At 42.6% G+C, this 26294-nt stretch overlaps 1 long non-coding RNA gene across 2 annotated transcripts in view; it reads right to left on the bottom strand.

Annotated features, from left to right (window-relative positions):
- Positions 1 to 26294, bottom strand: part of LOC147733722 (uncharacterized) — a 248223-nt gene that overhangs the window by 45365 nt on the left and 176564 nt on the right. For both annotated transcript variants that reach the window (XR_015308749.1, XR_015308750.1), the window contains exon 3: positions 1490 to 1594. This is a non-coding gene — a long non-coding RNA (uncharacterized LOC147733722). The remainder of the gene's footprint in view (positions 1 to 1489; positions 1595 to 26294) is intronic.

Here is a 26294-nt window from a genome sequence, read left to right as displayed (position 1 = left end):
TATCTGTTTTGAGGATTCTCCAGAACTTCTTTAGACACTCTCTGACTTCATGTGCTTGATTGGAATAGGTGGTGATGAACCTAATCTTGTTCTCGGGGTCGTCACTAGTTGACTCAATGGTTTTCACTCTTAGTAGTTCACTACTGTCTCTTTTTTTGACTTCTGTACAGGCTTTCATTATACAACTCTGGGTATAACCTCTTTCCAAAAAACGTTTCGTCAGTATATCTTTTTCAGTTTCGAACCCCTCTACGCTACTGCAATTCCTCTTGGCACGCAGATATTCACCAAGGAGTAGGCTGCATATCAAATTTGTGGGGTGGCAACTCCCTGCATGAAGCAGGCTATTGCCCTCTGTTTCTTACCTTAATAGGCAACTCTCCAGGCGTTTCCCTGTGACCATCACCCACTCTACTAATAACACTCATCATCTGAGAGAGAGGACTGATAGGAGAGGGCAGTTCTTCGCTACACAATACTACACACACCCGTCATCTGAGAGAGAGGATTGAAAGGAGAAGCCAGTCCCTTCCCACACCCTACTAAGCACACCTGACAAGATAGAGAGAGGTCTCAACAGAGAGGTCAGCCCCTCCTCACACCTTACTATGCATACCCATTACCTGAGAGAGAAGTCTCAAATGAGAGGACAGTCCAGGCATATACCCTACTATGCACACCTGTGATTTGAGAGAGAGATGTGAAAGGAGAAGCACATCCTCTCCACTCACTAATATGCATAGCCGTCATTTGAGAGAGAGTTCTCAAAAGAGAGGCCAGTCCATCTACAATCCCTACTATGAACACCCATCATCAGAAAGAGAGGTCTTAAAGGAGAGGCCAGTTGCTCCCCATACACCCAGCTATTCACACCTGTCATCGGAGAGAGAGGTCTGAAAGGAGAAGCCAGTTGTGGTGATGTGAGTCTGGAGTGCTGTGTCATCATGGAACTCCAGACCCTCATGGATTCCAGGACGGGCAGTTATCTCTGGGCCCCAGTAGGAGAGTCATGGTGTCAAACCCACAGTTGGAGTGTACTTCAGTTTTTTGGCGATGAGTGGTCAACAAAGAAGACCCATACTTCTAATATCAACGAGCAATAAAGTGGAAACGAGAGATAATTGACAAAATGATAGGGGCCAGAGAATCAACAATTGGATGAATCCAAAATTACAAAGCTGGCTGCCAACTGCCTATTGGGTAATGTACATTACTATTGCGAGGTGAGAGATTTTTTTTTTCTTCGTTTTTCTCTCAAATCATCGCCGCGGGCACCAATGATCAGAAGCACGACGCAGTGCGCACGAGACACAAGCTGCGCGAGACAGACTGCGTGAGACATGCTCAAAATATACCGCTTGCTCAAGCGTGAGATATACGTAGTGCGCCGAGCATTCAATTCCTTCTTTGAAGTCGCCCGCACTGGCCACAATCAAAAATATTCTTTTCCATTAAAATAAAAGCTTACAGTGCAAGATACAGCGATTACCTGGCAACGGATTTCAGCGCTGACAGGGACAGCTTACTTGGCCTCTTTCCTTTCACTTCATGCTTCCAGTCTGTATTCGGTTTCCTGCGAGGCTCGTATTGAATCCTGGGAACACAAAAAAAAATAGGAAGACAAAGTCCATCAACATAGAAAGAGGACTTTTACGTGGTCCACCATTTCTTGTTGTCATTATTAAAGAAATCCTACAACAGCGACTTGCACGCTCTGCAGATCACTACTTGTGCATTAAAAAGGCCATCAGTGAGTTGGACACTCAATTTCAAGCTGTTCAATTTAGTCTTTTCAGAATAAAGTGCAGATCACAGTGATTTGTTTGCTTCATTTTTTTTGGTTTTCAAGCTTCTTAATTTTGTGTGCTCACAAAAAAGTGCAGATCACAGCAATTTGCACAAATCATTCTTTCTTTACCACACATTTCTCACAGCGATTTGCATGCTTGTTTAAAAAAAGAATTTACTTAATTTTTCCTTTAACATTTCACCAGTATGCAGAGTGTTCAAGCGCCAGCACAGTTTCTACAAGAACCTGAGCGCTGGGATGCCCGAGGGTAACCGCGCGCTATACAAAATTCCAAATAATAATAATAATAACCTGGGGAACCACCGTTGGAGTGGACTTACAGCTAAGATCTTTCAAACCTTACCTAGGAGCAATTGATGCTCAAAAAGTCAGAACAGAAAGATGTAAAAGTTTAATGTATTATCACTTGGGCGTAGAAGGAAAGAATGTTTATGACCACTTACCTGAACATGTCCCTGTGGAAGACGAAGATTTAGACGAATTTGAGAAAGTAGTTGCACAACTTGACAAGACTTTTCATAAACTAAGAATATGGTCGTACATAATTACACATTTTTCATGAGAACACAGTAATCCAATGAAAGTATAGGCACTTATGTTACAGCATTAAAAATGTTAGCTTCCAAATGCGAATATGATAATTTCACTGCAGAGTTAATAAGTGGTCAACTAGTGGCTAGATGCCACTCTAAAAAAATACAAGAAAGGTTACTTGCATGTAAAAATCCGACATTAGATAAAGCTATAGCTTTAGCTAAAAGTATCAAAGGTTCCTCTATTAATGCAAAATTGCTTGAAGAATCCCTAGCCAAGTCTAGAATTTCAGGGGCAGTCTTTAATAAACCAATAACCAAAGGTTTCTCAAGTAACACAAGACTGAAGGCATTTTCTAGAACAAGTAATTTTCCTCAACAGTTTCACAGAGTGTACTGTTATAGATGTGGCTCACCTTCACCTGTTTCCTCTTTCAAGTTCTGTCCAGCATTGGGTCAACAATGTAAAATGTTCGCTGTGTTCTGAATGAATGCAATGGGAATTTCGATGAAGGAAACAATGAAGAAAGTAAGGAATTACTTTTAGGTGTAAGGTGTGTCAACTCAAATGACTAAAACCTGGTTGTTGACCCAAACCTTAATGTGTCTATCGAAGGCCACACAATTCAATTATTAGTCGACACTAGCACACGCATAACCATTATCACTTATAACCTGTTTGAAAAATATTTGTATGGTAAAGCTCTAATTCCACCGGACATCCTTATTGTAGCCTTCAAATTCAGTAGAGTAGACCTCATTGGTTTCTTTTGGGCTGACATAAAAATCTCAGATGAATAAATTAAAGGAAAAGTATATGCTAGAAGAGGAATCAATGTTTTAGGTTTAATTCACCAAGCTAAATTTGGCATTACAATAAGACCAGGTCTGGATTAAGAGTGGGCGTAAAATCCGTTTCGCGGGCGAATTTGCGGATTTTCCGCGATTTCGCGATCCGCGAATCTCGCGAAATCGCTGTAAAATCCGCGAATCAGCTGGGAAGAATTTTCAGCCAAGCAAGGGTTACAGCAGCAGGTGCAAAAGTTGAACCTAATTTCTTTGTAACCTTTCACAAAAGGGTTACAAAGAAATTAACTTCAACTTGGGCACCTGCTGCTAAGTGCTTCCTGGCGCCTCGTTGCCTGCTTGCAACTATTCTCTGACCCTGCTCTGACCCTTGAAGCAGGGTCAGAGAATAGTTACAAGTAGGCAACAAGGCACCTGTCCAAGGAATTAAACCTCATCAGGAAGCACTTACAGATATAAAAAACAGGAAGAAGGGAGAGGATGGCAAATACACCCATTTTGAGTTGTCAGGAGGGGTTAAACTAAAAGAGACCTTTACAGCACAATTTTCATATGCATGTTGCTAAAAATAAAAAGCTGTATGTTCTGTAGGGGCAACTCAGGAATCTGGCCCTTCAGAGATCCGGCCTCTCTTTCTTTCTCTCGTTCTCTCTCTCCCTCTCTTTCTCTCTCTTTCTCTCTATCTATCTCTCTCTCCCTCCTTTCTTGCTCTATTTATCTCTTTCTCTCTCTCTTTCAAGTTCTTCCTCTTTCTCTGCTTATCTCTTTCTTTCGCCGTTGTTCTCTCTCTCTTTCTCTCTATCTCCCTCTCTTTCTTTCTCTCTCACATCCTCTCTCGCTCTCTCTTTCTCTCTCTTTCTTTCTTTCTCTCTCACTCTCCCTCTTTCTCTCTCTCTTTCTCTTTCTCTCTCTCATCCTCTCTCTCTCTCTCCCTCTCTGTGTGTCTTTCTCTCTTTCTCTCTCTCTTTCCATGTCTCTCTCTCTCTTTCTCTCTCTCTTTTACTTTCTTGCTCTTTCTCTGTCTCTTTCTTTCTCTCTCGTTCTCTCTTTCTCTCTCCGTCTCTTTCTCTCTCTTGATCCCTCTCTCCTCTTCTCTTTCCCTCTCTCTCTTTCTCCCATTCTCCCTCTCTTTCTCTCTTTCACTTTCTTGCTCTTTTGCTGTCTCTCTCTTTCTTTCTCTCTCATTCTCTCTCTTCCTGTTTTTTTGTTTGTTTGTTTGTTTGTTTGTTTTTTTCTTTCTTTCGTTCTTTCTTTCTTTCTTTCTTTCTTTCTTTCTTTCTTTCTTTCTTTCTTTCTTTATTTCTTTCTTTCTTTTTTTCTTTCTTTCTTTCTTTCTTTCTTTCTCCCCCTCTCTCTCTTACTCTCTCTTTCTCTCCCTCTCTTTCCCTTTCTCTCCCTTTCACTTTCACTTTCTTGCTCTTTCTCTGTCTGTCACTCTCTTTCTTTCTTTCTCTCTCTCTTTCTTTCTTTTGTTCTTTTTTCTTTCTTTCTTTCTTTCGTTCTTTCTTTCTTTCTTTCTTTCTTTCTTTCTTTCTTTCTTTCACTCTCTCTCTCCCTCCCTCTCTCTCTCTCTTTCTCTCTTTTGAAACATTGCAAAGATCTCGTAGATGACAAAGTAAAAACAAGCATTTGCAATGCAATAGGTCTAGCATGTTTTGTATTTATGTGACTTAGCTGTATTGATATTACAAATTACAATGGCTTTTAATTTTTTTAAATAATTAATACTTAAATAAAAGTGATTTTAATTTATAATGGCAATAGCTTAAACTTTTGTAAATAACTTTTGTGAAGATTATGTTCAGTGTATTTTATTGTGACGAAAATCCAAGAACAGAAGTGAAATATTAACATCTTTTTGTGACATTTGTAATAGAGTTTGAAACATTGAGAGAACATATTTGAACCATTTGTTGTTGAATGGTTGTGCAGATTGATGCTGGGGTGGCGCTGAGTGGTGCTGTGGTGGTGCTGAGTGGTGCTGTGGTGATGCTGAGTGGTGCTGTGGTGGTGCTGAGTGATACTGGAATGGTGCTGAGTGATGCTAGGGTGGTGCTGAGTGGTGCTGTGGTGGTGTTGAGTGATGCTGTGGTGGTGCTGAGTGATGCTGTGGTGGTGCTGAGTGGTGCTGTAGTGGAGCTGAGTGATGCTGGGGTAGCGCTGAGTGATGATGTGGTGATGCAGAGGGCAGAAAGGCACAAAAAGCAGTCTAACAAAGGGCAGAAGGGCAGAAAAACAAGGGAAAAACGAGTCTAACAGAGGGCAGAAGGGCACCAAAAAACAGTCTAACAGAGGACAGAAGGGCCGAAAAACAAGGGAAAAACGAGTCTAACAGAGGGCAGAAGGGCACAAAAAAATGAGTCTAACGGAGCAGAAAGGCACAAAAACGAGTCTAACAGAGGTCAGAAGGGCACAAAAAACGAGTCTAACAGAGGGCAGAAGGGCACAAAAACAAGGGAATAACAGAGGGTAGAATGGCACAAAAAACAAGTATAAAGGAGGGCAGAAGGGCAGAAAAACAAGGGAAAAATGAGTCTAACAGAGGGCACAAGGGCACACAAAACGAGTCTAACAGGGGGCAGAAGGGCAGAAAAACAAGGGAAAAACGAGTCTAACAGAGAGCAGAAGGGCAGAAAAACAAGGGAAAAACGAGTCTAACAGAGGGCAGAAGGGCACAAAAAACGAGTCTAACAGGGGGCAGAATGAATCCCGCCCTGCATGTTTGTCCACGAAGATGCCACCTTTTTGTGCAATACCTCTACTCAACTGGAGTACTTTCTACTGTCTAATCAGTAAGTGCTCCCTTGTTGGCTAAATGTATTGGGGCAGATTTACAATAACTGGCGCATCCCCAGGGATGCGCCAGTTATTGTGCGCCGCAGCTCCGCCACCCATGGTACGCCGCATTTACAATGCGGCGCACCATGTGGCAAAAACGGCACAGATGCGTCACGTATCTGTGCCATAAAAGCAGCTTGCGACGCACTCCAGCAGTGCTCTGGGGGGCCCTATCTCCCCAATGCTGCATCAAGCCTTTACCTGATTCAAGCAGGCACAGGGTTTTGACGCAGCATTGGCCTAAAAGTGACTGAGTGAAATCTTGTAGATTTCACTCAGCCACTTTTAGGAGGCTGAGTCAGAATGCCTCCTGATGGCGCATGGCTTTACAACGTGACGCATCTCACAGAGAGATGCGTCACGTTGTTAATACCCAGCACCATGGCGCATCTTTTGTGCTGCCGCTGCGTCACAAACGGTCTCGGTAGAGGGTGGCAGTGGTGGACCAGAGGGTGGCAGTGATGAACCAGAGGGTGACAGTGATGAACCAGAGGGTGGCAGGGGTAAACCAGAGGGTGACAGTGCTCAACCTGAGGGTGGCAGTGCTCAACCTGAGTGTGGCAGGGGTGAACCAGTGGGCGGCAGGGGTGAACCAGAGGGTGACAGTGCTGAACCAGAGGGAAGCAGTGCTAAACCAGAGGGTGGCAGGGGTGAACCAGAGGGTGGCAGTTATGAACCAGATGGTGGCAGGGGTGAACCAGAGGGTGGCAGTGGGGAACCAGAGGGTGACATGGGTGAACCAGAGGGTGGCAGTGGTGAACCAGAGAGTGGCAGTGGTGAACCAGAGGGTGGCAGTGCTGAACCAGAGGGTGACAGTGGTTAACCAGAGGGTGGCAGTGGTGAACCAGAGGTGCTGTGATGAAATAGAGGGTGGCAGTCGTGAACCAGAGGGTGACAGTGCTGAACCAGAGGGTGGCAGGGGTGAACCTGAGGGTGTTGTGATGAACCAGAGGGTGGCAGTGGTGAACCAGAGGGTGGCAGGGGTGAACCAGAGGGTGGCAGTGGTGAACCAGAGGGTGGCAGTGGTGAACCAGAGGGTGGCAGTGCTGAACCAGAGGGTGACAGTGGTTAACCAGAGGGTGGCAGTGGTGAACCAGAGGTGCTGTGATGAACCAGAGGGTGGCAGTCGTGAACCAGAGGGTGGCAGTGGTGAACCAGAGGGTGACAGTGCTGACCCAGAGGGTGGCAGGGGTGAACCAGAGAGTGCCAGTGCTGAACCAGAGGGTGGCAGTGGTGAACCAGAGGGTGGCAGGGGTGAACCAGAGGGTGGCAGGGGTGAACCAGAGGGTGGCAGTGGTGAACCGGAGGGTGGCAGTGATGAACCAGAGGGTGCTGTGCCCATAAACGACTGCATGGGTAACTTCGCCATGCAAGCGGCCCGCGAAGACGCAAAAAGCCCCGCGAACACGCAAAAACCCCGCGAACACGCAAAAAAACAAAAATCTGCAAATTCGCACAAATTCGCGAATTTTGCGGATCGCGAATTCGCAAATCCGCAAATTCGCGGATCGCGAATTCGCAAAATTCGCCCATGCTTAGTCTGGATCAACCTATTTCGTTTGAGAAATAGAGATTGGGATCAGTGTGCAACAGTAAAAATTTATGGGATTAAATATTCTCCAAGGTCCTCCAAGACAAATTAGGTGAAATGTCAGATTTTGTATATTGTTCACCAGTCAGACACAAATTGCATTACATCTCATTGACTGCAAGGGGAGATCTTTCTACAATGCTTGGTGATATGTGTGCACAAGGCATCATTGAGAGAACAGAAGGAACTTTGTGGTTGTCTCCCATATTCCTAGCAAAGAAAAAACACGGAGAACTTTGCTTGTGTGTGTATATATGAGGAGTGTAAATTAAGCTATGTGGGTGGACAACTACCCACTACCCAGAATAGAAGATCTAATAACCAACATTGGTCAATCTAGTTGGCTTAGCAAATTAGACTTAAGAGCAGCCTATCATCAAGTCGTACTAGCTGAGAGTTCCCATCATCTAGCAGCTTTTGTAACTCCTGAGGGAGTATTTTAATTTTGCCTAATCCTGTTCAGCATTGCTTCCGCCGCGGCTGTATTTCAGAGACTCATGGCAGATATGTTCCATGGCATGGAACATGTTGTCATCTTTCAATATGATATTTTAATATTTGCTGTCACTGAACATGAACATAATTATGCTTTGAATAATGTTTTGGAGGTTTTGGAGAAATGGGATACCACACTCCGAAAAGGCAAATGTATATTCAAAACAAGAGAAATTGAATGGCTAGAACATATATTTTCAGAACAGGGTGTGAGACCTAAACCTAGTCCATTGAAAAGTATTGTAGATGCCCCTGCCCCACAGAATAGAGAACAATTATTGTAATTTTTAGGTTTATGTAAATTTCACGCAAAATTAATGCGGAAGTTTGCCACTGTCACTTAATGTTTCAAGGTTTTGCTTAAAAAAGGAGAAGAATTTGTTTGGTTAGAATTATGTCAAAGCACCTTTGCGAGAGTTAAAAAGGACATTAGTTCTGTACCAGCTCTACAATCTTTTGTAGAAGGCAGAAAGACTATTGTCACTGTGGATGCATCTGAGTATCGTTTAGGGGCAATATTAACTCAGCTGAATGAGACACGTGAGACGACTGTAGGCTTCGCTTCCAGAACATTGCGTTCACCAGAACACAAGTATTCTGTCATAGAAAAAGAACTTTTGGCATGCGTGTGTAGTGTAGAAAAATTCAGAGCTTACCTGAGGGGAAGACCATTCATCTTGAGGACTGATCATCGCCCTTTAGTAAACAGTTTATCTGGGAGGAAAATAAAATGCACTACTGCTCGCATAGCCAGACTTTCTGCTAAACTATTAGAATTCACATTTTCTGTAGAGTACATACTGGTGCGAAAACCACCAGGGCAGATTGCCTCTCCATACTTCCGATTAAAGACCTCAGCGAATATGATTGGGAGTCAGAAATTGAAGAATGCTTTGTCGCCACATTGGTGATTCCAGCATTTGCAAGGAAGACAGTGAATGGATACAAGAGATGAACAATTATGCTGTGTTGAAAGATGATTTGCAAATTATTGGTTCAGGTTGGCTGAAAGAAAGAAGTTTGTCTGATAAGTTACAAATATTTTGGAAGGTTTCTGACGAATTGTCATTGGAGAGAGGTAAGTTAATGCGGGTGATAAATTAATTTCACCCACTTGCTTTCACAAACGCATAATTGAATTGGCACATTCAGGCCATTCAGGCTTGACGGACACCAAAAGAAGAGTGAGGGACGATTTTTGGTGGCCAAAAATGGACTATGAAATTGATAATTTTGTACATAATTGTGAAAAATGCAGGGTAAGTGACAAAGTTTTGAAAACTGAAGGAACAGTTAAATCTTTCGCTACTTGTCCAGGGAGGGTATTGCAACATGTAGGTGTGGATTTCTTGGAACCTTATCATATCCTTCCTAACTGCATGAGATATTTAATTGTTATGGTAGATCACTTGTCTAGGAGGGTGGAGGTTAGAGGCATAATGGAGCCTACAACTAAAAGTGTGATCAATTTTTTTCAAGATGTGTTCGCAAGGGAAGGTATTCCTGGAAGAATTCTCACTGAAAATGGTGTTCAGTTCACTTCCCGTGAAATTAAGTTTTTTTTAAAACGTGTAATATCAAACACATTAGAAAACTGTTATATCATCCCCAAAGTAATGGAAAGGTGGAACGCTTTAATAGAGTCCTTGTTGAATGTATTCAGTCCACTTTGAGATGTAACATGGATGTTGAGAAAGCATTCAAAGAATTGTTTTGGTGCTACAGAACAACTCCTCACAGTGTCACAATGAAGACTCCATTTGAACTTATGAGTGGCAGAAAAGCAACCACAAAGTTATTTCCTTTTCGAATTTCTACAATTTTCCCCAAAAATTTTAACGTGAGTGAATCGTGGGATGTAGCAAAACACAATTCTGACCTTTCTAGTGCAAAGAGAGTAAACATTGACGATAGGGGTACAAACAGGTTGAGAGTAGGTGACTGGGTTTGTGTCAAGAATCCCTGTTTAGTGGGGAAAGGCTCCTCCAATTTCAAAGAATCAATACAAGTTTGTGAACTCAGAAAAATGCTGCCAAGCTATCTGACTGTAATTGGTGGAACATTTCTCGCTTAGCACTTGACCCTAGTATTTTCAAAGATGTCAAAGGCAGAAGCAGTTGTAATCAATCACCCAAACAAGTTAATGGGGGATATAAATGGAGTTTTGAGGAGCAGCGTTCGTACAAAGTTTACACCGAGCAAGTGGCAAGATTTCATTTGTAATTACGTTTTTTCTGTTTGTTTCACTTTTTTGGGAGGGATAGGAAGGGGTATTGCTTATATTTTTCTCAGCTTTTGGAACATTTTACCTTGGTTAGGATATTTCCCTCACTTGTTATTTATAATTCTGTTCTGTAACATCTTTCTCTTAAACTGCACTATTATTATGTTTTTCAATGTTTTTTTCCTTATTTGTTATTCTTTGTAAGGTGGGAGAAGTGTGGTGATGTGAGCCTGGAGTGCTGCATCGTCATGGAACTCGAGACCCACTGGGATTCCTAGACAGGCAGTTATCTCTGGGCCCCTGTAGGAGAGACATGGTGTTATGCTGTCGCAGTTAATAAAACCTTCAAACCCACTGAAGACGTGTCAGAGTTTACTTCACCAGTCTATCCCCACATCTTACTACACACACCCGTTATCTGTGAGAGAGGTCTGAAAGAAGAGGCTAGTCCATCCCCTCACCATATTATGCACACCCTTTGTGTTACAATACAAAGCCTTTCCCTTTCAAACTAATGCCCCAACACAGGATATATTCTTCAGTTATTTTACCGCAATTACACTTAAAAAATAATTAATTTACTTTGAAAATAAACCTAGAAACCTATAAATTCACTGAAAAAACAAAGGTTAAAGTAATGTTATTATTAGGTGTCACAAAATATTGTTTTTTGTTAACAGAAAAAACCTTAGGCATTCTCCCCCCCAAAAAAAGTTAAAGTAAAGTTATAGTTATGTGAATTTCTCAGTGACATTGATGTTTTGCACTAAGAATAACCCACAGAAATTCACCACTTATAATAAGCACCATTAGCTATAACTTGCGCCCCACCATGGACTGCTTATGACCTCACATATGACATCACTCATGACTTGTTCTATGACTTCATTGATGACATGATTTAGACATCACTGATGACAACACTCATAACATCATCCACACTTCGTTTGCACATATTGCTCCATAAACTAGTATGACATTAGAGGCCTGAACGTAAGTACAAAAAAGCTCAGAATAATATGAAGCATCACTAATACCATTACAGAAACAACTCCCTTGGGTGTAGCGAGCATGGGTTATGTGCAACCTTGACCCTATATCATATACTTCACGGGTAGCCTAGCTCACATTAACAATCAAGCACAGATATATGGGAAACCCTCATTGGACACAGTGTTCAATCTGTATAAAATTGTTCAGAAAAAAAACATGTTCCTAAAGAAACTCAAAGTCTGTTCCAAAATGAATCCCTTACTGTGCACGGCTTGTATTTGTATCAAACCTCTCACAGTCACCAAACCTACATTGAGAAATTCAAGTTGACACGAGTAGTAAGGTGGGCACTGTGAATTTTGTTTACTCTATGGACAGAGTTTGCAGACATTGCAACTCTCTTGAGAAATATTTGAAACTGTCTACTAATAACAGTGTAGACTCTATGCATTACTTGTTAAAAAAGGCAATGTTCACTTACAATAACCAAGGTCTGAAGATAATAAAGATTATACTACCTGCAGCCTTCATACCATGGTGAAAACTTTACAGATAGCACATCTTTCTAAACAAACCAAGCACATGTGCAAAGGCTACTGGGTGCACACAGTATTCTATGTTAAGTAGGAATGGTACTACTGGTACTACTGAGACAATTCTGTCTAATAATTCAAGTCTTTCCTTTAAAAGAAAAGGCCCTGGGTGATGGGGTCTCCAGGGCATATTAAGGCAAGGGGAAGGGTATCACATGGCTCCATTCCCCATTTTTATTGGTACCTCCCCAGGGATGGGATCCCAGGGGCCTAAAAAGGCTTGGGATGAGGGGCTTTGTGGTCCCCCTCCCTTGTTTCTTGTTATTTGTCCCGGATGGAGTTCCCAGGGCCCTAAGGCCAACCTTATTCTATGCACGGCAAAGGCTGTGTGCAGCATGGGATTGGCTGCCTGCTGGGGATTTGGCCGGGAACTGCAGGGAATTAGCTTTACCTATGGTAATAAAATATTACTTTATGTTAGAAAAAGCCTAGAAATTCACTAAAAAATCCAAAGGTTAAAGTATCTTACTATTCCTTAGGTTATAGCGCCATCCAGCGCAAGTCGATGTAACAACTTGCTTTGTATTGGCTGCATTCTAAATGCATCGGTGTGTAATCACCGCGATGTGAAGGATGTTACCCAATTAAGTGTGATAAAATGATCTGTTTTAAAGAAAAACTTAGAAATTCAGGGACAAAGCCAAAGGTTAAAGTAGCATTATAGCTAGGTGAATATATCAGTGACAACCTTAATGTTTTGAACTAAACAAAAACCATAGAATTTCACCAGCTATAGTTAGTAGAGCACCCCTCCCTGAGCCATTAAAAGCCCCCCTCCTTAATTAAACCATGCTGCCCAGGCCAACATTTCTTTTCTTCTGGGTCTGCAGCAACATTTGCTGATTTTTTAAAATTTGGCCCATCTTTGACCCCCACCATGGGACCTCGGGCAGCAGGGTATCCCTACCCTGCCAACTCAGGCATCCAAAGCTCGATGCGACAGCTTCACAACCTTTTTCAATGAGAAAATCGCCAAGATTGACCTAGCACTGGGCTTAAATCCCATCTCTCTCAGTGAGATCAACATGTCCAAAACCCTTGTCAACGCTTCCGTGAAATCTCCAAAACAGTGGTCATAATTCATTCCCATCCAGGAAGCAGAGATAGTCAATCTAATCTCCAACGCCAAGCCCTCAGCTCACGCCCTGGACCAGCTACCGCCTCACCTGGCCAAAGACCTGAAGCTAGTCCTAGCTCCAATATGGTGCAAGATCATCAACAGCTCATTGAGATCTGGAATCATACCAGACTGCCTCAAGGTAGGGCAAGTCACACCACTATTAAAGAAACCAGGGCTAGACACTGAAGATCTGAACAATTTCAGACCGTTCTTGAACCTTCCTTTTCTGTCCAAAATCAAGGAAAGATGTGTACTCCCACAGCTAACCCAACACCTAGAAATTACTAGATCCCCACCAATCAGGCTTTAGAAAGGGATGCAGCACTGAATCAGCAATCCTCAATGTCATAGATGACCTACTCTAGTCACTCAACTCAGATTAATGCTGCCTTCTCATCCTCCTCAACTTATCTGCTGCATTCGATACAGTCAACCACAATCTGCTCGTAAGGTTTCTTCAAGAAAGGGCTGGTCTTCAAGAGACGGTCCTTCACTGGTTCTCTTCCTTTCTTCACAACCGATCACAGAGAATAAAAATCAAAAACTTTGAATCCGACCTCCGCCCTGTCATCAGAGATGTTCCACAAGGGTCGGTACTCTCCCCCCAGCTCTACAACATCTACATCGAATCCCTCACCTCTCTACTCAGAAAATCCAACATCCCCTTTCATCTATATGTTGAAGACATGCAGCTCTATCTGGAAACTACCTCAATTGATGACAATCGGAGACTAAACAACACGTTTAAGGAGGTCCTACACTGGCTCACAACCAATCACTTGAAAGTGAACCAAGAAAAACAGAAATACTACTCATTTCCAACAAAGATGATAACCCTCAAAGCGAAGAATGGCTCAAAGCCATTGATGCACTCAATGGTAACCTCTCCTTGACAGACTCAGTGAAATCTCTAGGGATCACCCTAGACTCAAAACTTGACATGAAGAAACACATCACAAGATCCGCTAAAAGTGCCTTTCTCAACCTAAAAGTACTATACAAAATAAAACCCTTCCTCTCACCCAAGGACCTTTAACAAGCCACCCAAGCATTAGTCCTCCCCAGAATACACTACGGGATCGCCACTTTGACGGGACAGCAAAAGCCCACCTCTCCCCCCTTGAAGACTACGCTCAATGCAGCAACAAGAATGGTCACCGGAATTAAGAAATTCGAGCACATCTCTCCAGCCCTCAGAGAACTCAGATGGCTCCAAGTGGAGTTGCAGGCCAGCTTTAAAACAGCCTGCCTCATGCATAAAACCCTGCATGCAGGTAAACCAGAATACCTGGCTGCCAAACTCAAAAGGGCAGGCCAGTCCAGAAACCTCAGGAGTAAGCATGGGTGAAATTTGCAAATTGGCGCTCTGCGAATTCGTGGATTTCCCTGCGAAATCACAAAAAAAATCAGCAAATTCGCGAATTTTCCAGCGAAATCGCAGATTTTTGGGCGATTTGCCCTGGAGTACTTTCTACTGGCTAATCCAGTAAGTGCTCTCTCATTGGGTAAATGTATAGTGCTTTTACTACACTGCAGCTGCGTAAAGGGCCAGAAGATGTGTCTCCAGTGACCATGTGTGCCTGTAACACAGGCACAGGCACACATGGTCGCTGGAGACACATCTTCTGGCCCTTTACGCAGCTACAGTGTAGTAAAAGCACTATGGGGCAGATTTACAAGCCGCTTGCGCCTCTTTTGCGCCACAGTTGCGTCACTTTTGTGATGCAGCGGCAGCACAAAAGATGCGCCATGGTGCTGGGTATTAACAACATGACGCATCTGAGAAATGCGTCACGTTGTAAAGCCCTGCGCCATCAGGAGGCGTTCCGGCGCAGGGGAGGGCGTTCCTGCGCAGGAACGCCTCCTAAAAGTGGCTGAGTTATATCTACAAGATTTCACTCAGTCACTTTTAGCCCAATGCTGCGTCAAAACCCTGCGCCTGCTTGAAGCAGGCGCAAGGCTTGACGCAGCATTGGGGAGATAGGGCCCCTGAGAGCATTGCGACGCAGCTCCAGCAATGCGTTGCTTTACGGCACAGATGCGTGACGCATCTGTGCCGTTTTTGCCACATGGTGCACCGCATTGTAAATGCAGCGCACCATGGGTGGCGGAGCTGCGGCGCACAATAACTGGCGCATCCCTGGGGATGCGCCAGTTATTGTAAATCTGCCCCTATACATTTAGCCAACGAGGGAGCACTTACTGATTAGACAGTAGAAAGTACTCCAGTTGAGTAGAGGTATTGCACCAAAAGGTGGCATCTTCGTGGACACCTTTTCGCGAGATTCATTCTGCCCCCTGTTAGACTCGTTTTTTGTGCCCTTCTGCCCTCTGTTAGACTCGGTTTTCCCTTGTTTTTGTGCCCTTCTGCCCTCTGTTAGACTCGTTTTTCCCTTGTTTTTCCGCCCTTCTGCCCCCCGTTAGACTCGTTTTTTTGTGCCCTTCTGCCCTCTGTTAGACTAATTTTTCCCTTGTTTTTCTGCCCTTCTGCCCTCTACTTGTTTTTTGTGCCCTTCTGCCCTCTGGTATTTCATTGTTTTTGTGCCCTTCTGCCCTCTGTTAGACTCGTTTTTTGTGCCCTTCTGCCCTCTGTTGGACTCGTTTTCATGCCTTTCTGCCCCCTGTTAGACTCGTTTTTTGTGCCCTTCTGCCCTCTGTTAGACTCATTTTTCCCTTGTTTTTCTGCCCTTCTGCCCTTTGTTAGACTGCTTTTTCTGCCTTTCTGCCCTCTGCATCACCACATCATCACTCAGCGCTACCCCAGCCTCACTCAGCACCACCACATTATCACTCAGCACCACCACATTATCACTCAGCACCACTACAGCACCACTCTGTACCACCACAGCATCACTCAGCACCACCACAGCATCACTCAGCAGCACCACAGCACCACTCAGCACCACCACAGCATCACTCAGCACCACCACAGCACCACTCAGCACCACCACAGCACCACTCAGCACCACTACAGCACCACTCAGCGCCACCACAGCATCACTCAGCGCCACCACAGCATCACTCAGCACCACCAGATTATCACTCAGCACCACCACAGCACCACTCAGCACGACCACAGCATCACTCAGCACGACCACAGCATCACTCAGCACCACCAGAGCACCAATCAGCACCACCACAGCACCACTCAGCGACACCACAGCATCACTCAGCACCACCACAGCATCACTCAGCACCACCACAGCATCACTCAGCACCACCACATTATCACTCAGCACCACCATAACACCACTCAACACCACCACAGCATCACTCAGCACCACCACAGCATCACTCAGCACCACCACAGCACCACTCAGCACCACCCCTGCATCACTCAGCACCATCCCAGTATCCCTCAGCACCACTCAGCATCACCACGGCACCACTCAGCACCACCACAGCACCACTCAGCGCCACCCCAGAATCAATCTGCGCAAGCATTCAACAACAACTGGTTCAAATATGTTCTCTCAATGTTTCAATCTTTATTACAAATGTCACAAAAAGATGTTAATATTTCACTTCTGTTCTTGGATTTTCCTCACAATAAAATACACTGAACATAATCTTCACAGAAGTTACTTACAAAAGTTTAAGCTATTGCCATTATAAATTAAAATCACTTTTATTTAAGTAAAAAATGTAAAAACCATTGTAATTTGTAATATCAATACATCTAAGTCACGTAAATACAAAACATGTTGCATTACAAATGCTAAAGGTGTCACATTTGCGAAAGTTATAACTATTGGCATTGTAAATGACAAAGCTATTAATTTAGCTATTTTCAAAACCAGCACATAAATAAAAAAAATTGTCATCCTAATGCGAGACCTATTGCATTGCAAATGCTTGTTTTTATATCTGTCAGTGCTTCCTGTTGAGGTTTAATTTCCGTGACAGGCGCCTACTTGTAACTATTCTCTGACCCTGCTTCAAGGGTCAGAGCAGGGTCAGAGAACAGTTGCAAGTAGGCAACGAGGCGCCAGGAAGCACTTACAGGCTTACAGCAGCAGGTGCCCAAGTTGAAGTTAATTTCTTTGTAACCCTTTTGTAAAAGATTACAAAAAATTTTCTTCAACTTTTGCACCTGCTGCTGTAACCCTGTAAGTGCTTGGCTGAAAATTCGTCCCCGCTGATTCGCGGATTCTACCGCGATTTCGCGAGATTCGAGGATCGCGAAATCGCGGAAAATCCGCAAATTCCGCGAGCGGAACGAATTTTCAGCCCATGCTTACTCAGGAGCTCCAGCTCTCTTCTGCTCATCCCACCAAAAACTCGCAAACACAGAACCACAGCCAAATCTTTTGCTGGAAACGCACCTAAAATCAGAACAATAACCTTGTTTCCAAAATTCAAGAGCCTACTCAAAGACCTCTTCCTCAACAGCACTCGAGGGACCTGACAGACCCTGGACAGTCCCACAACTGACACTCTATCTTTACTAAAATTTGAGTCTGACAACACGGTTGCAGCTCAAGAAATCCATCTGTGTATAAACATTTTGATTGCCCATTATGTATGGTTGAATATCAGACCCTACCATCTGACGCAATTCAAGAAATCCTTCTATGTATAAACTTTTTGATTCCCGAATATGTATGGTTGAATATTAGATCCTACCCTCTGCTCATCTACCTTGCAGCCATATGCCAGCCCCACGTCTTCCCTAACCCACATGTTCCCCCACACTCCTGGATCTCATGTCTGTTTATTATTATATATGTTGTGAAGCGCTCTGATACCCTTTGGTCCAGCTACCGCTATACAAAACTACTAAAATAAATAAATAAAAATAAAAACTTTATATTATGTTTTTTTAATTTACTTCAGGACAGGGGACTTAATCCCTAAGTCCTGTAATGGCTGCCAGCAACAAGACGTTGCTGTCCGGCCATCAGATAACTCACTCCCATGGGAATCTGATTCCCACAGGATTACATTTGCCCAAGGGAAAAAAGTTCCCTGTGTCAATCAGAACATTCTATATTATTTTTTCAGTTGCGTTTGAGGGACTATCATGATAGTCCCCCAAACACAACTGTCCACTTCATTGAAGCCCGGGACAAGCAGTATTTAGGTGAGAGAGCAGCTTTGACGAATGTTTGACTACAAGCGCTCCTCCCTCCCATCTTCAAGCTCATGGGGCCTTAGTTTGGCACCCAAAGTATTATTTTTTTACAGGAGAATACCAGGTAGATACTAGATGAATGCATGTTCACCTAATATAAATTAGCCCTCAACATTGACCAGGCTGACCATATAGGTTATATAGTTGGAGTGTTACATGGGATCAACCCCCTTGGTCCTTAAGAGAAGCTTAGGGGTAGGCTAAGAAACATGTTGACCTGAGAGGAAACAGCCAATTACAGCACCCTTTCCTCCATTTCCCCACTTTTTATTAATACCAGCTATAGGGAGTATTAAAGTTTAGTTTACACGCAGACAGGTATTTTTCAACTCACAATTTATTCTGACCCTTCCACTCTCACATCAGACACATAGCACCACTTCACTATTAAGTGCTACCCCTTCTTTGTTGCTCATAGGACGCCCCGTCCCGCAGCTGGGCGGGAAGAACCCCATGATGAAGCATGCCACCAAGGAACCTTTAGATGGGTGAGGGTTATTTTAGAACACATATTGTTTTCCCTTTTTAGCAAACCCAATAGTTCTTCCTTTTTTAGTCACTTTAGCACAACTTTTGGAAGGACAGTATTGTTTTCAAATAAGAGTAGATTTGCTTTGTTTTTTCATAACTTGTAGAGGAGGCCGAGTCCATGACTTATTGCACATCTTCACTCCATCTTTAGTTTTTTGCTTACCCTCTTGGACCCCCACCATGTGGCCAAGGGTGGCAGGGTATCCCTAACGGGCCACTTTATATTATCACTCCCATGGGAATCTTATTCCCACAGGAGTAAATTTGCCCAAGGGAAAAAAAGTTCCCTGTGCCAATCAGAGCACCCTATTTATTTATTTTTGTTGGATTTGATGGACTCTCATAATAGTCCCCCAAACCCAACCATCCAGTTATCTATGTTTTTTATAACATTAATTTCTCAAAAACGATTGAATGGATTTACACCAAATCCTAAAAACCTCGATTTGTGTTCCAAGATCTAGCTTTGTGCCAAATTTGGTGTAATTTCATTAATCATTTATTACTGCAGCTCTGTCTAAAGAAGTCTATGTAAAATGCATAGAGAATCTGTGTTTTAGGAACCCTAGGATTTTTCCTTGCCCCTGTTTGACAACTTTTTGGAAGGTTTTGTGATGATTCGACAAATAGTGCCAAAGTTATTAGCAGCACAAAAAACACTTTCCCCATGGAACAGCTGACCTAACTATAACTACCCAATGGCAACCGCCACAGGGTAATATATATGTATATATTGAGAATGAGAATGGAGAATAATGTATTATTTTGTTTATGTTTGTTAAATATGGAGACTATATATACTTTTAAAATAATGGTGCTTCTTCAGTGTAACAGAGGCTGTTCGACAACCGAAAAGCGTCCTGACCACCGCTGCCTGATGCAATGAACAGGTAACAAACCACTGCTCTTGAGTGCTGATGCTCTCTATTTTGGGGAGAAATTGTGGCAATCTTGATGGCGTGAGCGGTAGCACTTATCCATTCACCACCAGCTGCTAGGAGCAAGCTGGCACCCGCAGTGTTTTGCAGAAGTATTTAGGCCGGCCTAATCCCAAAACCTAACTGGAAGATCAGAGACGAGTGAAGGGGTTATGCCGCAGTGGAAGTCGAGCATTGAGTGTTGTAGGACCCTCCTGGAAGGGACTTACACCCTGCGGTTAGCCCCCTTACTGGTTTTATATGTTGGCCGGAGCTGGGCACCACGTAGGCATCTGCTGAGTGGTGGGAAAGGGAAACTGGGATTCCTATAGGTGGATTAGTCTGCATCGGATTTGAAAGACTTGGTAAAATATGCAGGCTTATCTGCAGAAGAAATGTACTGGAATCTTTAATGGAGCACCACCTATCAGCAGCTCGTGTGTATTATAATGGAGTGACACAGTGAATGTAAAGTTTACAAGCTGCTGGTCTATAATAATGAAGTTAATGCTGAAACAAGTGTTAATTCACAGTTGACAGTGTCTCTTTAAAGGCATGTGATTGCAGGAGTACATGGACTGCAGAGAATTGCTGTTTATGAATATGCATTTCAATAATTGTATGACAGAATTTTCGAGTGGTACACTCTTCCTAATTCAGTTACGGATTTTCTGCAGATCACCCAATGGGGTTATTTCGGTTTGGGGCTATTTATGGTCCTGAGAAAATGCCATGGATCTCTCCTGGCGTGAAACATGTTAACCTACACACATTGATAGATTGCCATTCTTCATAATTAGAAGCTAACAATCTATACTTAATTTTCTATCCCTACCAAGGGGACCCTTGATCACATTCATCTCATGGTACCACTTAGGTAGTTTTAATTCAGCATTCCACTCACCCCACCAACCGCACTCATCATTGTGGCAATATTTAAAACATCTCTGCCAAAGATCCCTCTCACAGGGCCTGTGGTGTATGGCAGTGCCAATCACCACGAGGAGCTAAACCCGATGATGGAGCATGACACCCTCACTAGTAGGTTGTTATAGTTAGGGCCTAGTTTCCATGGGAAAAGCATTTTTTGATTTGATAACATCTTTGGTGCCATTTGATAAATCGTTGTAAAATTTCAAAACTAATGGGGCACATAGGTCAGCTCTTGTCTTGAAAGTTTCAGGGTGATTCATGAAGCGGGGGCCGAGACAAAAGGGGTCCAAAAACTCGTTTTATCCATGTTAATTTCAATAGGAAACTTTTGTCGAAGCTACAGCCCAAACTGCTGAATGGAATTAGACCAAAGTTATCAGAAAGGAGCTCTTGGTCCAGAGTGCAATCTTTTTGTTCAAAGGCATAAATCCGTTCAGTAGTTCCTGAGAAATTCATATATTTCGAAATATGAATATCTGGTGGGCGCGGTGGTCGCGGTGGATCCGTGCGCCTTCCCGATCTTGAGCCTGACTCTAATTGGCTGCCAACCCTTCAAATCAGGAAGGGCTGTCAGCCATCTTGTGGCTTGGTTCAACCAAGTCACAAGAAAAAAATTGAAAAATGTGAAAAGGGGGCATGGTAAAAACACCCTGACTCCATTGGCCTGTTCATGGTGTGCTCTGGCCTGGGGGATGAAGTCCCCTTCACAGGTGAGGGACCTTAGGGGCCTACCAAACCACCAGGTACCTCCAGTAAGACCCACACAGTGGGATTGCTGAGAAGAGGTAGGAGGTCTCCCCCCTTTTTACACTACTCTGCAAACGCACCTCTTGGCGCACTGCTAGTGGGGCGATGAGTTCCCCTTGAGTCCTGAGGACCTCAGGACTAAATTGGACTTCATCACCCAAGCATAAGTGCACCAAGAGTCATATTTACACAGTTGCGTAAAGAGGGGGTGTAGCCTTTGAGCACCTTTCAGCAATCCAACTGTGTGGAACTTACTGGAGGCAACAGGAGGGATAGTTGGCCCTCGGTGACCCTCAAGAGGCAAGGGGACTTCATCCCTTAACCAAGAGCGCGCCAGGAGGCGCGTTTGCAAAGTGCTGTCGAAAGGGGGCTTGGACCATGATGGCCACCTCTCAGCAATCCCACTGTATGGGGCTTACTGGAGGTAACAGGTAGGTTAGTTGACCCCTAAGGACCCCCAGCAGCAAAGGGTACGTCACCCCCAACCAAGAGGGCACCAGGAAGCAAATTTGCAGAGTGGTGAGCAAAGGGGGCATGGCCTGCTATCAGAACTTACCTCTATCTCTGTTGCTTTTTTCTGTACTTCTCTTGCCTGTTTCTCCACCCCTCTGCCCTCTTTCTGCACCTCTGTTGCTTCTTTCTGCACTTAGCTTGCCTATTTCTGCACCTCTGTTCCTTCTTTCTGCACTTCTTTTATTTCTTTCTGCACCTCTCTTGCTTCTTTCTGAGCCCCTCATGCCTCTTTCTACACCAATCTTCCCACTTTCTGTACCCCTCTTGCTTCTTTCTGCACCTCTCTTGCTTCTTTCTATACCCCTCTTGCCTCTTTCTCCACCCCTATGCCCCGTTCTGCATCTCTGTTGCTTATTTCTGTTCTTCTGTTGCCTCTTTCTCAACCCCTCTTCCCTCTTTCTGCACATCTGTTACTTCTTTCTGCACTTCGATTGCTTCTTTCTGTACCCCTCTTGCCTCTTTCTGTATCTCTGTTCCTTACTTCTGCACTTCCTTTGTTTCTCTCTTGCTTCTTTCTGCACCCCTCTTGCCTCTTTCTGTACCTCTGTTCCTTATTTCTGCACTTCCTTTGTTTCTCTCTTGCTTCTTTCTATACCCCTCTTGCCTCTTTCTCCACCCCTATGCCCCGTTCTGCATCTCTGTTGCTTATTTCTGTTCTTCTGTTGCCTCTTTCTCAACCCCTCTTCCCTCTTTCTGCACATCTGTTACTTCTTTCTGCACTTTGATAGCTTCTTTCTGCATCCCTCTTACCTCTTTCTCCACCTCTGTTCCTTCTTTATGCACTTCTTTTGTTTCTTTCTGCACCTCTCTTACTTTTTTCTGCATCCCTCTTGCCTCTTTCTCCACCATTCTTTACCCTTTCTGCATCTCTGTTGCTTCTTTCTGCACTTCTCCTGCCTCTTTCTCCATCCCCTTCCTTCTTTATAAATTTCTGTTCCTTCTTTCTGCACTCCTTTTGTTTCTTTCTGTACCTGTCTCTTCTTTCTGCACCCCTCATGCCTCTTTCTCCATCACTCTTCCCCCTTTCACCTCTGGTGCAAGGGTGCCGGCACATGGCAGCAGTTTGTGCACCAGCGCATGAGGAAGCACAGAGAGAAGTGACCTTCCGGTGGCCTTTAACGCTTTACAAATTAGCAACTCTTTATACTTGTGGAATGAAAAACACATATGTTTTTAATGATTTTTTTCAAAATGTAGTCTGTAGGTTTCTCATTTCCTTCACTTCTGACTGTACCCACTCAGTGGCTCGTCGCCCCTTTTAGAATTGTAGTTCAAACTGTGCAAATAATGTTGCTGCTTGCAAAAGTGGTTTTCCAGCGCCATATGCCTGTATTGTGAGTAGAATTACAAAAAAAGGTTTGGGATGCAGTTGACAAAGAAAACAAGCATTGGCATAGCCAATAGGTCTTGCCTTTGGGACCTTATCGGTGTTTAGCCATGCAACACTTGATGTTGTTGCACCAAGGATATTGTGCTGGATAACTAAACACTTATAAGGTCCAAAAGGTGAGACCTATTGTTGAAAAGGTTAATGTTGTCAGTGACATATTCACCTCACTATAACATAAGTTGAACCTTTCTTTTTTAGTTGAATTCATAATGTTTATCTATTTTATTTAACTATAACTCACACCCCCACAATGCACTTCTAATCATGTCACAAATTACATCACTCATGACATGGTCAGTGACATCGCTGATGACATCACTCATGCCATCTCAAATGACATCACTGATAACATCATCCTTTTACTGAGTGATTCTAAAAAGTTAAGAATTTTAAATATATATTCAACAAGGTGTATTAAAGAATGAGTGGGTGAATGATTGTCTGCATGGATGATATAGTAGGTGCGGGCTGACTGTATAAGTGAGTGATTAAATGTGTCTTAGTGAATGCATGGGTGAGTGACTAATCTGTGTGAATGTGTTTATCATTCAGTCAGTTGGTGTGTAAGTGGCTGCATGGCTTGGTGAGTAGGTACATGAGTGTCTATATAGGTTACTGATTAGTTGTCTGAGTGCCTGTAAAAGTGTCTCTGTGGGTGGGCGAGGGTGTGTGTGACTCCCTTCATGGATGTATAAATGGGTGAATCCCTGGGTGTATGGGTTCATGAGTGCATTGCGAGGGGCAGTATGGGTGAGTGAGTATGCGTATGGCTGTGTTGGTGAGTGAATGGATGTGTCAGTGGTATATGTGTGAGTAACTACATATGTGAAAGACAGTACATGAGAGTGTTGGAGTATATAAGTGACTATATGTGAGAGAGAGAGTGATTGTGAGAGATGCTGTATGGGGTAAACAGTCAAAATATCGAGTTTTTAATTTCGACCTACACTTATATCGAGTTGCTAATATCGATGGGACAGAATATCGATGTCCAGAATATCGATGGCCAGAATATCGACCCTAAGGTAAGTAATATCGAAATTACTAATATCGATAGCATATATATCGATGTAAGTAATTTCGATTTACTAATATGTGTTAGAAATATGAGTTAAGTATTTAAATTAATTGTTATAATATGTGTTTAATATGTTTTTATAATTTAAAATATATAAGAGTAAATAATATGTTTTACTACCACAGCGGGTTGTGGGTTTATAGGGGAATAGGGTGGGAAGTAATTTATTTGTAATTAAATAATTAATTTTTCAATGATTAATTTATTTTGCAATTAAATATTAATTGGCAATTATTTATTTAAATTGATTAATTGATTAATTAATTGATAATTTATGTATATTTTTAACTAAATTATGTTTTACTACCACAGCGGGTTGTGGGTTTATAGGGGAATAGGGTGGGAAGTAATTTATTTGTAATTAAATAATTATTTTTCAATTATTAATTTATTTTGCAATTAAATATTAATTGGCAATGATTTATTTTAATTGATTAATTGATTAATTAATTGATAATTTATGTGTATTTTTAACTAAATTATATGTTTTACTACTGGAGCGGGTTGTGGGTTTATAGGGGAATAGGCTGGGAAGTAATTTATTTGTAATATTAATTAATTTTGGGTAAAGGGGTATTTTTAGGGTTCAGGGTCAGTTTTCAGTTTTTGGGTAAAGGGGTATTTTTAGGGTTCAGGGTCAGTTTTCAGTTTTTGGGTAAAGGGGTATTTTTAGGGTTCAGGGTCAGTTTTCAGTTTTTGGGTAAAGGGGAATTTTTAGGGTTCAGGGTCAGTTTTCAGTTTTTGGGTAAAGGGGTATTTTTAGGGTTCAGGGTCAGTTTTCAGTTTTTGGGTAAAGGGGTATTTTTAGGGTTCAGGGTCAGTTTTCAGTTTTTGGGTAAAGGGGTATTTTTTGGGTTCAGGGTCAGTTTTCAGTTATTTGGTAAAGGGGTATTTTTAGGGTTCAGGGTCAGTTTTCAGTTTATGGGTAAAGGGGTATTTTTAGGGTTCAGGGTCAGTTTTAGGTTTTTGGGTAAAGGGGTATTTTTAGTGTTCATGGTCAGTTTTCAGTTTTTGGGTAAAGGGGTATTTTTAGGGTTCAGGGTCAGTTTTCAGTTTTTGGGTAAAGAGGTATTTTTAGGGTTCAGGGTCAGTTTTCAGTTTTTGGGTAAAGGGGTATTTTTAGGGTTCAGGGTCAGTTTTCAGTTTTTGGGTAAAGGGGTATTTTTAGGGTTCAGGGTCAGTTTTCAGTTTTTGGGTAAAGGGGTATTTTTAGGGTTCAGGGTCAGTTTTCAGTTTATGGGTAAAGGGGTATTTTTAGGGTTCAGGGTCAGTTTTAGGTTTTTGGGTAAAGGGGTATTTTTAGTGTTCAGGGTCAGTTTTCTCTACTGTTGCACCCACTGGAGTGGGAATAGTAATTATTGTTAAGTAATTATATATTATATATGATTTTTTTTTTTTTTTTTATTAAATATGTATTATTATTTTTTTAACAATTATTACATATATTTAAATATGTTTAAGTAATTATTATGTATTATTTACAGTTTTTTTTATGTTATTTTAAATTTAAAAAAAATCGATATATTTAACAACGATATTTTTTACATCGATATTAAATTTTCGATATTTTGGTACTTACCATGTTGTACATAGGGCGTCGATATTTTTGCTATCGATATAATTACGCCGATATTTGTGTAGGTCGAAATTCTGTCTGTCGAAATTCTGTCATAGATCCGCTGTATGGATGAGGGTGTGTGTGTGTCAGTGATTGCAGATGAGAGAAAGTATGTGTTAGTATCTGTATGAATAAGTGAGGTGGTATATGTATAACTGTAGTAAATGGCAGTGTGATTGATTATTTGGGTGACTGACTAGGTGTGTGAGTAACTCTATTGATGAGTGGCAGTGTGTAAGTGTCCTCATAGGTGTATTAGTACATATATCAGTGGTTGTATTGATTAGTGACTGCCTGTATGAGTTTCTGTATGGGCAAGTGAGTGAACGTGTGTGTAGACCTATGCTTCAGTAAGTGGGTATGTATTAAATGGTATTGGTGTGTCTCTGGTTTCAAGAATGGTAGTCTATATATTAGAGTGGGTGTATG

This window comes from Lissotriton vulgaris, chromosome 2_1, assembly GCF_964263255.1.
Source record: "Lissotriton vulgaris chromosome 2_1, aLisVul1.2, whole genome shotgun sequence".
Taxonomy (NCBI): domain Eukaryota; kingdom Metazoa; phylum Chordata; class Amphibia; order Caudata; family Salamandridae; genus Lissotriton; species Lissotriton vulgaris.
The sequence above is the reverse complement of the archived record's forward strand: the minus strand, read 5'-3'. Positions and strand labels throughout refer to the sequence as shown.